The 11,705-nt window shown below is 35.1% G+C and overlaps 1 pseudogene; it reads left to right on the forward strand.

Moving 5' to 3' along the window:
* The window catches only part of LOC105513717, an 18,480-nt pseudogene extending 7,557 nt beyond the window's left edge, over positions 1-10,923 (forward strand).
* The last annotated feature ends 782 nt before the right edge of the window (positions 10,924-11,705 follow it).

The raw sequence follows: 11,705 nt of genomic DNA on the forward strand, positions 1-11,705 counted from the left end.
GAAAAATCTTCCCTTAGCTGCTGTATGTGGTTTCCAAGAGACCTGAAATTCTATTTCATCTTTGGAATTTTACCTGGATCCCATTGTATTCATATCTTCAATTCTCTCAAATGTTGATAATACTTTTAATTTTTTTTTTTACATGACCTTTTTTGGTGTATTTTAGTGTTTTCTCTTTATGTCCTCATTTACTTCCAGCTCTGAATTTTTTTAATTTTTTTTTTATTAAATTACCATTTAGGAAGTTGAGCTTCATTTTAGAATCAGCCTTCTGCTCTGTAGACTTTGTCCTTGTAATTCACACTGTCTGGATTTTTTTTTTTTGACACAGAGTCTCGTTGTCACCCAGGGTGGAGTTTAGTGGTGCAATCTTGGCTCACTGCAACCCCCACCTCTCAGGGTCAAGCAATTCTTGTGCCTCAGCCTCTCAAGTAGCTGGGATTACAGGCATGTGCCACCATGCCCAGCTAATTTTTGTATTTTTAGTAAACAAGGGTTTTTGCCACGTCTTAAACTTTTGGCCTCAAGTGATCCACCTGCCTAGGCCTCCCAAAGTGGGATTTAATACTTCTTTATCAACTGGCATTTGAATATATTCCTGACCATGACCACCAACCTAGTAACCTTGCTATACCTACCAGTGTTCTCCAGGTCCTGCCTTTAGGCTTTCCTTATGCCATCCTTGTTCTGACATTCAAAAATGAGACTTTCAAGTTTCATTCCAATGATATCATTAGCTAATCTCTTATCTCCAGATTAAATTTGCAATGTAGATTTTCAAAAATACTTCCGCAACATTCTTAAGAACTATCCAGCATGAAACATAATAACATTGCTTTTAAAATATTTTTCTTTTATTGTTGACCAATATAACTCAATTTAGAGGCTGTATGTGAATGTGAATGTTCACGATTTTGACATTTGGGAATTCCACTTAGAGTTTACACAAAATTAATCAGAAATTTTAAGAGCCTCAGCAAATAATATACTGTAATTGAGCCTTATATTATAGGCCTTCCAAGCTTGTGAGTAAGCAGGCCATGTTAACCTTTGTCTCCAACTTGTAATGTTCTGAATGTTCCACTGCAGAATTTTGGGAAGTCTAATACATTACAATAAATTTTCCCTAAATATTCTAAGAGGCAAGGATGCAATTCCATTGTCCACAGAACTAGCCAGTTTGTGGATCATGTTTGCTGGTCCTCCATCAGGATTACATAGTTCAGGCCTGTTCAGCCCTCCAAGATGCTGCCTTGCAATAGCATTTCCTGTCTTTAACTCTTTATGTCACCATTGCAGTTACTATTGCTGTTGGAATTTCATCTCATCACTGTACTGAACTGAGAGGAAAGTGTCATTATCTGTGATGGGAGATGGGAAAAGATCTCATTAAAAAGCTGTTCAAGCTTCAGAAATTTACAGTGAGTGCTACAGGTTTTGCCCTCTCAGCTACGGTGAACTAAGATGATATTCATAGGCTGGGCTTCAACAAACTCTCTCTCAGAGATAAAATCTGTCATAGAGATTTTATCATAATTACTATCTATCTAGTCATAATTATCAGAGATCTCACTGCCATTATTACTGCTACTAATTCAGATAAAATAGGAAATCCTCTAAAATTACAATTGAGGATATAACGTATGCCAGGAGTTTGCATTAAAGAGCCCACTCCAGTTTCTGCCTGTCCTTCATTGCTCCCCTGTGCATTCAAAGGGTTGTTTGTTAATTTTTTCCAGTGTTTACAATTTTTATTCATGGGAAGATAGGTCAATGGAAGATACACTGTCATTTATGAAAGAAGATCATGCACAGCCAGCCAGTGGTTGTGCCATATCCTAGTTTATTGTGGAAAAGTTTCTTTAGACTTAATACTTTTATACAGATAAGAGACTTGTTTCCAAAAAAATTTATATAAAGGAGCCTCAACCTTTTTTTTATTTCTATTCAATATGTTCTTTACATGTCATTAATCTTCAAAGCTAGTTGTATTCTTCTGCTATTAAGAACAGTCCAAGTGTTTGTTTTTCTGACATAATTCTTGATACATAGAGCATAAAAAAGACATACAAACAAGGATTTGAAATGACTACTTAGAACTACAAACCTAGAGTGTTTTATATCATCTATTTCAAACTCTGTAAAATAATGTTGTATTTCATATCATTTCCTTTTGTATATGAATAGTATAATAAATAAATAGGTAAATGTCAGCACTGCAATCTTAATTTTTCCATTTTTCAGGTTTCTTTTTCAAATATAAAAATTTTGACTATGCCTATTATTTCTTCCAGTTTAAATTTCTATAAGTTTATCTTTTTGTTTCTCTCCTTTTTATTTTCTTCTCTCCTGTCAAATTTTCCAGCCAATTTTTAATGCCACACTTCCTTCTTGCTTTGTCTTTTTGAACTAATTCCCTATTTATAGCTTATAAAAAGAACATAATATATACTTAAGTGATTGGGTTGTGTGGGAATTTTTAAAATTCCATTGTCTGTCCATGGGTGTGTATCGTACAGATCTCCCTTCAAGAAGGCCTACAATTTCAGGAAAACTCACAACGCCCGACCGGCACACCTTCAGATTCTCCATGGGGCTCAATCTGAGGCTTCATTTCCTCAAGGCTGCTGCAAGACAATGACTGAGTGTACCAGGGAGTACTACAGATGGAACATTTCAGCCCAATATGGCACTCATTTAATGACAGACCATTCCTAAGCTCTCCCAATCAACTCTGTCAAAGCAGTTCTACAACACAAACTCTTCTGAGCTCATCCTCCTTTTTCCCTTCTCTTCTTTCATAGGTGACATGTGTGCATTATGTTGTAAAGGCTTTTTTCATCACTCATGAGTCCTCTCTCCTTAACCTTCACAGGAATTTACCACAGTAATTCTCATTTATGTCTAATGATATCTTGAGATCTTCTTCTAAGATGCCATGAACAAAGTTGGTATCGAGAGTGATTCAAGAAAATAAGTAAAAATGATAGATTTTAGAACTGGTTCACTTGCATCCTGGCTGGCAAGAAGAATCCAATTGTGAGTAAACTGTGGGACACGAGTAGTTTTGTGCAAAAATGGTGACCCAATTGCTAAATATTTCACTGGTAGTAACTTGAAAAAATGTCTATTGGAGGCAAACACCTTGCTGGTGTAATAATGTAGTCGTTTGTATAATGGGAGAAGAGGAATTGGGGAAATACTATAGGCACAGTGAATTTGACTATTCCTTAAGTCGTATTAGTACCGAACAGAGGGAAAATGATAAAGTGATAATATAAACATAGGGGTGTTGATAATGGGGAGGCTATGCTTGTGTAAAGCATGGGGGTAAGAGAAATGTGAGAAATCTCTGTGTCTTCCTCTCCATTTTTCCGTGAACCTAAAACTAAGTGAAATATATTAATAAAATATTGTTTTATATTTATTATAGTTGAATTATCTAGGATGATTATAGTAATTGAATTAAATCATTTATCAGATTTTCCCTTAATTTGTTTTTTCAAAGACCTCATCCTCTCCAAAATATACATTGGTGTAAGACCATATAGGTTGATTGCTACTAAATGCTGGTTAAGAACACCAATTAAATAATATTTCTTTATGAAAAATATTAGCTGACGTATCATTAGCTTCTAATTCATTTTCAGTGACTACAATGATTGGAAATCACCTGGCTTGAAATGTATTTCCTTAGAATCTATTATTTTCTCAACTTCTGTTAACTATTCCAAATGAAGCTTTACTCAGATATATGAAATAACTGTTATTCATGCCTATTTCTCTTTCATGTAGAAGTACTATTTTTATTCAGATGCTTTCAGAAAGGTTTGAGAAAATTAAAATATCATTAATGTAATTTTTGATAAAATTATTCTTTAGTATCATATGCTTTGTAACCTTGGGACTGATGTTTTGGATCATTCAATCATTATAAAAATAAAATGTCTGACATATAACCAATACTCAAAGCTAGACCTGCTGTCATAGAAAACCATAGTAGCATTCTTCCTGTCAGAAAAAGTGTGACTACGCACCTGTGGTCCCAATTTCTCGGGAATCTGAGGCGGGAAAATTGTTTGAGTCCTGGAGGTCAAGGTTTTAGTGAGCCATGATTGCTCCACTGAACTCCAACCTGGGTGACAGCACATGAACCTGTCTCAAAAAACAAACACAAAATGAAAAAGCCTGAATTAATTTCCAATTCAAGTAAATATATGTCAATATTCATCCAATGAGGATAATTTCAATTCTGAATTCTAATTCTAAGATACATAAATAGTTAGATAATAGCTGGATAGATGATATATAGATGCTTGGATAGATAAGATATAGGGCTTTGTCGGGAGTTTTATGACTAATACTTTGCTGCTTCCGTCCTTAGAAACAGTGCATTATTAGACAGAACAATGAACAAATAAAGGTCATCAAATGAAAATTATTGCTGTAAAAGTCAGAGGGTAATTATGAAAGGAACACAGGAAAAGAGAACCTGCATGACGGCCTCACCCATACAAAAGGATACATAATGAGGTTCAAAATCTAACAATTGTTATCCTTACAATTATCTGTGCCCATTTACCATGTGAGAAGTCTTCCTGACCCTCCCCGCCAAGGGTACTCATACCACAATTTTATGATCATTGCTATAAAAATATTTTGTATGATTTGTTTATACTTAAACTCTTTTCTGGTGGTTTATATAATTAATTGTTTGGAAGAAAATATTAAACACCACATCGTATTATCTGATTTCTTTTTCATTTAAAGTTCAATTACCCAAAGATGTCATTAAAATTTAGTACAACAGGGAAGACACTTAAAAGTATTTACATGAGCTCCCTCTTCCTCAACACACACAGGCCTTAATTTCCATTGTCTTCTTCAATTTCAAATATGTCTTTGGTATAGTTTCTATGGTATATCAAATATATTCAGATCTGTTTATGGAATAATAGAACAAGGTATTATCTGCCATCACTCCAACTTTGATAAATGATTAATTTTATTCCATATAATAAGGCAGAGAAGAAGTAGGCATAATTTAAATGTGTTTTAAATGTCACTACACATGGCCAGCAGTATATTTTTCAAATGCACAGCGAACAACTGTTTCATACTTCTTCTCTTAAAATTCCATAGAGAAAATATTTCCCTTAGAGTGTTTAAGATATAAAAGGTCTTCCCGAAGAAGTCATTCAGTTTGACTCACAATAGGAATAAAACATTTCACATCAACGATCTACTTGAAATAGGATTTGTGAATTGTTTCCGAAGTCTGAATAGATCTTTGGGAAAGGTTACACATAATGAGATTGAATGGTAATAGAAAAAAAGGGGGATAGAAAACTTATAAAAAGGCATAAGCACTTTGGGAGGCCGAGACGGGCGGATCACGAGGTCAGGAGATCGAGACCATGCTGGCGAACATGGTGAAACCCCGTCTCTACTAAAAAATACAAAAAACTAGCCGGGCGAGGTGGCGCGCCCCTATAGTCCCAGCTACTCGGAGGCTGAGGCAGGAGAATGGCGTAAACCCGGGAGGCGGAGCTTGCAATGAGCTGAGATCTGGCCACTGCACTCCAGCCCCGGTGACAGAGCGAGACTCCATCTCAAAAAAATAAAATAAATAAATAAATAAATAAATAAAGGCATAAGCAGCTGAGTCCTAGGTATTTGATGTTATAGCTGGAAGAAAAAAATTTAGCTATGGTCAAAACTTTCCATGCATTAGAGAATAATAATAGCAATGTTTACAAGCGCCTCCTAATGAAGTAGAATTTTAAAGAAATTATTTCTAGCTCCCGTTTTAACAAGGAAATTTTACAGATATTTAAGAAGTAGAAGTTAAAATAATTCCCCTACACAGGTTTCAGGTGTACTGAACACTATTTCAATGTTGCTGACTAGTTTCAGTGTGGCTTTCAATAATTCATGTCCAAATCATTGTTTTTTTTCAGGAAGAAGACTTATTAAAGAAGCCTGTCCTGTTCCATTGCTGGCTCACCTATTCCTTTCTCCTTACCACCTGACAAGTATGTTTCTAATTGAAATGCATAGTAAAGTTTGCCTGTCCAGAAAAAGAAATGGAGAAAAATTGTTTATAGTTAATCTTATTTCAGTTTGACTGCTTAAAATCAAAATTAAATCCTCTTGAATTCTGAGTAAAGAAAAAAGAATACAGTCCCATTTTTCAAGCACCATATATTGAAGATTTATTTATAGCAAGAAATAGGTTACTATTTTCTGAAATAAATGCTTTTTATAATAGCCCAGTTTATTTTATATCACAGATGGATGGGTGAAAGAGCAATGCATTCTGTATAGAATGCTAATAAAACCATATTGAGCATGCTAAAATATTAACAAAAACTCATATACCTCTTCATTATTTACAATGTAAACATTGAAAAGTTGGAAAAAATGTATAAAAACTCATCACCATGTGGTACAGGCTGTGGCGTTTTTGATATTATTTATAGCTTAATGAACTGCCCCTAGTACTACACACTTTCTTCTGTTAACTGGCTTCTCTATTACATACATAATCATCTTCTCTCTCAAAACAGCATCTTTCTTAACATGCCTATTACTCTTGATGGCACCATCGGCCTCCCAGTCACTGGGTCTCAAATCTTGGTGTCATTTTTAACTGCTTTCGCTTTCTTTTCTTTTCTTTTTTTTTTTTTTGCCACTCACATTATAAGAAATCAGTGCTATATATTCCTCTTCTATGATTTTCTTACAGATATCCCTTATTTTCCATTTTCACTGCTATCAGTCCAGTTTAGACTTTTATTAGCTTTCACCTAACAAATTATGGCCAAGTAAAATCAGGCCTGCCACCTGTCTCATAAATAATTTTTTATTGATACACAGCCGTGCTTGTCCATTTGCATATCATCTATGGTGCTTTTACTCTTCAACAATACAGTTGAGTAGTTGTAATAAAGACAATATGGCCCACAAAGCCCAAAATGTTTACTATCTGGCCTCTCACAGAAAACATTTGTCATCCTCTGACCTAAAGTATTGTTGTAAGAATTCTTAATGGTCTCATTATCTCCAAATTCATCTAAAGTTAATCCTCACATCAATCTGTCTATTGGATCTTTTTGAAACATTAATATTCATGAAAGTCTCATGCTCAAATCCCTCAAAGCCTCATGCTTACTCATACACTAACACACATAATTCTGAGCCTAGTAAAAGTCCTACCTGTGCCCATATGAACTGACAAGGACTTTGTTTCCTGGGTATATATGGCCTTGAACTTCCCAGTTCAACTTGGAAAATCCATCTTTGTGCTGTAGAAATACTGATGATGGTAATTAGAAGCCCATCTAAAATAATACCTACTCCTGGAATCTTTCGCCAATGCATCCAGCTATATGCAAACTTGCATACTTTCCTCAGAAGATTTTCCATTTGCTATAGCCATTTGTCGTCCATTCTCACTACACTGCAAGCTTATTGAAGAATAAAACTTTGCCCTACTTCATCTGCTGTTAGCTCTGATTTGATTCGTTGCATTTGTTTATTTATTTAACAGACATCTGTTTTATAACCTATACATCCTCAGCACTGTGCTGATAAAGAAGGATGCAAAGAAAATATAGTTGCTACCCTCAAGGAGTTGACTTAAGACTTTTAAAAGTAAGTAATATAGTATAATGACATTAATGTAAAGGTATACCCAAAAGGAAGCTAAGACTTCTACTTAAGTCAGACTGGAAGATAAGGGAAGGAGCCACAGTGCAGTTGGCAACTCAGTGGTATTGGGTAGGAGTTAGCCCCAGTGCAACATGATTGAGGAACATTTTAAGCAAAGAAAAAGATATCAGTCAGGTGCAGTGGCTCATGCCTGTAATCTCAGAACTTTAGGAGGCCAAGTGGGGCAGATCAACTTAGGTCAGATGTTCAAGGCCAGCCTGTCCAACAAGTTGAAACCCTGTCTCTGCTAAAAATACAAAAATTAGCTGGGCATGCTGGGAGGTAAGCCTGTAGTCCCAGCTACTTGGGATACTGAGGCGTGAGAATCACTTGAACCTGGGAGTCAGAGGTTGCAGTGAGCATTTGAGTTACTGCACCCCAGCCTGAGAGACAGAGTGAGACTCGGTCTCAAAAAAAAAAAAAAAAAAAAAGGTAATGGAGATAGGATTTGTTAACTAAATATAAGGAATCATTATGAGAATTTTTACAAATATGTAGGTAGATTATTAAAAAAAAAAACTCAAATAGTTCACCATTTCTCATAGAACCATTAGAAGTTCTATGAGGCCACGTGTGCTCCGCTTCATTCTGCATCTCATCTGTCATCATGCTTCCCCCAGTCTAATTTTTTTCCAGCAACTCTGTCTTCTGAACTGCTCTCACTGTGCTTTATCTGGCCTGACAGGCTTTCCACTTGCAGTTCCCCACCTGGAACTCTCCCTTTTCTACCTTATAAACCAGTTAACTCATTGCTCATACTTCAGATCTCCTCAAGTTTCCCTTTCCCTGAAAAGCCTTTCCTGATTTCCCTGATTAAGCTAAACGTTCCATTAAATGTGTTCCTGGAATTAAATAGCTCTCTTTGTAAGCTCTCAACATAGCTGGACTTTCATGGTTTTGGTTTTTGTTTTATTTTGTTTGTTTTTTGATTATTTGTTTAATATCTCTCTCATAACCTAGAGCAAAATATCCAGGAATGCATGAAGTGTTACCGCTGTATCCTCAGTGCAGAAAACAATCGTTCTCTGAATGTCTTAGAACACATTAAGAAAACTGTATAAAGTTTACTTAATAGAATAATTAATTACCTGTAATTAATAAATAGAGGAGGACGAAGTGAAAAATATTTTAAGATTTATGACTTGGCACTGAGCACATGGTTGAATGTTTATTATGTAGCAAACACAACAGCCTAGGGAAATATGAGGGATATGATTCCTTTTGATTTTTGACATGGTATTTTTTACATGAAAGATGAATTAGAATGTTAGTCTGGAGGTTAGAAGAAAAAGTCTGAGTTAGCAATAGGTATTTTGAATCTTTCATTGTAGGTAGCGAGATAACCCAAGCAGAATATGTCTAATTAAATAGGAACTTTAAGAAGGGCACCCTGAGAAAAAACTGTGTAATGGAAAGGCAGTTTAGTAAGCAAGGTCTATGAAATATTTTCTTTTTTTTTTTGGCAGAGTCTCGCTTTGTCACCCATGCTGGTGTGCAGTGGTACAATCTTGGTTCACTACAACCTCCGCCTCCCAGGTTCAAGAGACTGTCCTGCCTCAGCCTTCCAAGTAGCTGGGACTACAGGCACATGCCACCATGCCTGGCTGATTTTTGTATTTTTAGTAAAGGTGGGGTTTCACCATGTTGGCCAGGCTGGTCTTGAACTCCTGACCTCAGGTGATCCACCTGCCTTGGCCTCCCAAAGTGCTGGGATTACAGGCGTGAGCTACCACACCCAGCCTATAAGACAGACTTGATAGCACAGAGTAGTAGAAATAAAATCAATAAATAGTATTTAAAAACCAGTAGGGGAACAAGTTTTGAAAAGGAGGAAACTTTACTGATGGACACTGGAGTGCTTCAAATCTAACCAAACTCACCAATGAGTTACATATTTCAAAGAGCATATAGATGGAGAAAAACAAGGTTGCATTCATGAGTAGTGCATATTTCTTCCATGTCTTTAAGACTCTAGAACTTTTCCTCCTGGGAAAGTTCTTTCAGTGTAGGAATGGGAGTGTCATATAGATTTGAGAGTTGGCTAGGACACAATGAATTTGGACTAGGAAGATCCAAGCTTTTTACCTTCTACCTGTGTGACTCAGACTATTTCTATTTCTTCTGGTTCTTCAACTGAACATTGGAGATAATAGTACATATTTTCCAGAGTTACTTGGTTTAAGGAAAATATAAATAAAGAGATTTCATTTTTTCTCTATATTATATTTTTGTAGAAACAGTCTATTTTAATGCTAGTTTGAAGATTACGAAAGGTAAAAATTATGGCCTAACTTTTTCCTTACAATAACATCCCGAAAACTATTCAAAGTACTTTTTTACAGAAAATGCAATAGCAATGCATTCCACAAAAATTGCAGAGTCTTAGCAAAATCTATGTGACAAGGTAAGAGAACTCAGAAAATTGTTTTATAAATCTCTCCACCTGCAACAATGTAAACAAATATTATAAACAGAATCCATGTTCAAATTAAATTCTGGATATTTAAGTACCCATAGATATCCTAAAATGGGTGAACAATTGTCATCATGTAGCCCTATGTAAATAACTGTTAATATTGTTCATAAATAGGTTGGCAATATAAAGTAAAATAAAACTCAAATTCAAGGGTGGATGAGAATTCTATTAGCATTAAAGTATTTCTATGGTAAAATGTTTCATCCACTTCAGAATCATCCAAAACACAATGTGCACTTAATGAATAAATAATTCCTAAAAAGTTTAAAAGTCTCTCTTTTGCTGAGGCCCCTGGCACTGGCAGGACGGGCAAGTGCCATGTACTTCATACTGCTAGGAAGCTCTGTAGTCACCGAAGAGACCAGAAGTGGCATGATAAACACCAAGAAAGTCCATTTAGGCACAGCCCTGAAGGCCAACTCTTTTGGAGGTGCTTCTCCCACAGAAGGAATTGTGCTGGAAAAAGTGGGAGTTGAAGCCAAACAGCCAAATTCTGCCATTAGGAAATGTGTCAGGGTCCAGCGCATCAAGAATGGCAAGAAAATCAGAGCCTTTGTACCCAATGATGGTTGCTTGAACTTTATTGAGGAAAACGGTGAAGTTCTGGTCCTGGATTTGGTCTAAAAAGTCACGCTCTTGGTGATATTCCTGGAGTCTGCTTTAAGGTTGTCAAAGTAGCCAATGTCTCTGTTTTGGCCCTACACAAAGACAAGAAGGAAAGACCAAGATCATAAATTTTAATGGTGAAAACACCATAGTAATAAATTTTCATATGCAAAAAATAAAAGTAAAAATAAAAATAATTCTGCTCCAAATAAGTTTTTTTATCGACACAGCATTTAGGGAGTCAGTTCTTACTTAATTGGTATGATGTGCTATCCAAGGACTAATTTAAAGAACTTAATCAAATGATCATTGTCACTACGCTATGGAGTATGAGGTAAATATGTTGTCAGAAGATCTATCTTGTCTTTTCTTTAAAACTAAATTTTTCATTAGAATGCTATATGCTCCCATATTTTATTTTATTCTAGTATTTACTTATTTGATTGCATACATAACATTATCTGAAATCCTTTCTTAATATATGGTATATAATAATTATTTACAAACACATGTTAAACTGGTTAAGGTCAGGTATAAAAATTTGTCAAAAGCTTGAAATTGTTCTTTTCACACTGTATTTCTATCACAATAAGTGAAATGATAAAGGTTTTTTAATAAAATATTAAATTGTCTAGAAAAGGGTGTATCAAAAATATTTTAACCGTCTTAAATTTTAGTTCCAAGCTTTGATAAAATTCAAGTAGTTCCTAAATACCTTTTTGCTATTATAATTCAAGGCCCAATGTTATACCTACTAATAACAACATAAATTTGAGTTTATAGTAATTTTAATAAGTATTTATATATCAAATAAAGATACAAGTTTTATTTTACTTGAGATATCTTTTTATTCAAATTATATCTTTAATCTCTGTAAATTCTATAGGAGAAAATAAGAGAAAATATTCTT

This window comes from Colobus angolensis, unplaced genomic scaffold, assembly GCF_000951035.1.
Source record: "Colobus angolensis palliatus isolate OR3802 unplaced genomic scaffold, Cang.pa_1.0 Scaffold235, whole genome shotgun sequence".
Taxonomy (NCBI): Eukaryota; Metazoa; Chordata; class Mammalia; order Primates; family Cercopithecidae; genus Colobus; species Colobus angolensis.